We start from the raw sequence: 2,725 nt of genomic DNA, 5'->3' as shown, positions 1-2,725 counted from the left end.
GGGCCTGGAGAGATGGCTCAAGAGTTACAAGCAGTTGCGGCTCTTCTAGGATGAGTTCGAATCCCAGCACCTGTGTTAGGTGGCTCTCAAGCACCTGTATCGCTAGCTCCAGAGAATCCAATGCTGTCTTCTGGTGCCTGTGAGCACTCACACACATTGCAGACAACACAACTGTGCATAAATAAATTTTTTAAAAAAAGCTTAAAGAGTCTTTTGTGAGCATGTCTCCAGTTTACAGAGCACTTCCACATCCAAGGGCTCATTTGGTTCTCAGTGATTACTCAGGAATATGAGCCCACTTACCGGACACGGAAATGGAGTCTCTGAAAGGGAAAATAATTTGCCTAGGTTGTCATAGCAACCAGGTAAATGCCCTGGAGTTTGGACCCCTGACTGCTAATATTTTCCTTTTCTGCCTCCCTATGAAGGAAAGATCTTTCTCAATCTCTCTCCCTCTCTCTCCCTCTCTCTGTCTCTCTCTGTCTCTCTCTCTCTGTGTCTCTCTGTCTCTCTGTCTCTCTGTCTCTCTCTCTCTCTCACACACACACACACAAGAGGGCGGTGGGGGTCGGGGGGAGCCTCTTCTGCTGAATCCAGAAGTACTGCCCAGAACAGACAAGCTGCTATGGACTGAAGAGAAGCAAATGATGGGATGTGGGTGCCCGTGCCTACCACTGAGGAAGGACAGGTTCTACCAGGGTTCCCACCCACCTCGCATAGTACACAAAGAGCAGTAATCTCTCTGATGTTNTGGAAGGAAAGAATAGGCTTAGGAAGGACCAACAAAAGGAAAAAACAATATGCACATTCACAGGAGAATCGGAGAATCGGCTGGTTTGCAAGCGACTTCAGGATAGCATAATCCCAGGTCACCAGAGAAGAGAGCCTGCAGGTCCTGGTAAACCCAGATATTCCAGAGACGGAGCTAGCAAATTGCCTGAGCTCCGGAGTTCTTGACCAGCATGAGCAACATAGTGAAACTTTGTTTCAATCGATAAGAATAAAAGACACCAAGGGGTGCTAATAGTAATATATTCACTCCGGCCGGGGAGTCAGCTGGATGCTTCCGCAATTCTTAATTTGTTTTCTTTGCTTATGTGTAATGGCAAGTTCTCAACCTCTGAGAGTATTTACACATTAAATGGGCTTCTGACCGTCAGTGAGAATCGTGCCTGCCTGAAGTGTAATAGACACCCACCCACAGGCTTGCCCTAGAGGTTTGCTTTCAGTATTCAGAAACTACCTACAAANAGGAGCTGGGAATCAAGGTTACTAGCGATTGTTTGTTTTAAAAAATGCACAAGGCATGACATCACAGGCCAGGCTGACTTTTTNAAGAGTCTAGTTGATAATTAAAAAGAAACAAGTAACTGGGCATGAAGATTCATCCCTGTAAATCCAATATGTGTAGCACCAAGGCAGAACAATGGCCTGTGGGTTCTGGACTAGCCTGGACTCTGCTTGTGGACGTTGTACATCGTGGTGCGGAGCCTAGTGCGCACCACGATGTACAACGTCCAAAGCAGGAGGCTGGATATGGAGGCAGGAGACAAGGTTATCTGCCATAAAATGGGATTTTTAAAGAGAAAGCTATTCAAAGGGGATTTTTATAAGGTGTGCTTGTGTGTGTGTGTGTGTGTGTGTGTGTGTGTGTGTGTGTGTGTGTTTATATATGGCCACACGTTTGAGGTGAGTGTACATGTGTGGAAGTGCATGCGAAATGTGACCATGTATACGGAGACCAGAGGTCAACTGTCTTCCTTGTCAATCATCCTCCACCTGTTATACTGACATAGGGTTTCATGTTTGAACCCAGAGCTCAGGAAATTGTCTAGTCTGATCAGCCAACCTATTCTGGGGATCTCTTATTTTTGCCTCCATATATTCTTTGGTTGGTTTTGGTTTCAATATTTTGGGAGATTGTCTGGTTGGCTGAGAGGAGGTCTCACTATGTGGCCATGACTACCCAGGAATTCACTTTGTAGACAGGGTGGCCTTGAACTCCCAGATGGCCACCTACCTTTGCCTCCCAAGTGCTGGAATTAAAGGTGTGCTCCACCACATGAGAGATATTAGGAAACAGGGCCCCTATTCGCTCAGCAGGTAAGAGGAAGAAGAAGGGAGAGCCTCAGGCAAGGCAGGGCTTGAATGCTGGCGGAAGAAAGAAGGATTGAAAAAGACGAAGTTCATTTTGCATGTAGGATCACAAAGAGATTTTGTGCCCTGGTCCCAATGTTTATTTTAATAACTGTGTTNATCTCCTTCTGCTACTGTAATAAATTATGACAAGTGTAGTGGCTTAAAATAATGCATTTAATTATTTTACCACTCCAGAAATCAAAGGTCAGTAAGTGGGCAGTGGTGGATTTGTTCCTGCTGACAGTTGAAGGGGGGAATTCATTTCTTCATCTGGTCCAGCTTCCAGAGGCACCTGGGTTCCTTGGCACAAGCCCACACATTGCCCTAACCTGGGCTTCTGTCCTCACATCTCATCCTCTGGCTAGGGAACTGTGACCTCTCTTTCATAGGAACTCTTCAGAGGAATGGAGAGATGGTTCAGCAGTTCAGAGCACTGGCTCTTAACTAAGTTCTAGAGGACTGTTTTAGTCAGGGTTTCTATTCCTGCACAAACATCAGTACCAAGAAGCAAGTTGGGGAGGAAAGGGTTTATTCAGCTTACATTTCCACACTGCTGTTCATCACCAAAGGAAGCAGGAGCTGATGC

This window comes from Mus caroli, chromosome 6 (assembly GCF_900094665.2).
Source record: "Mus caroli chromosome 6, CAROLI_EIJ_v1.1, whole genome shotgun sequence".
NCBI classification, from domain to species: Eukaryota; Metazoa; Chordata; class Mammalia; order Rodentia; family Muridae; genus Mus; species Mus caroli.
Note: the sequence above shows the minus strand (reverse complement) of the source record.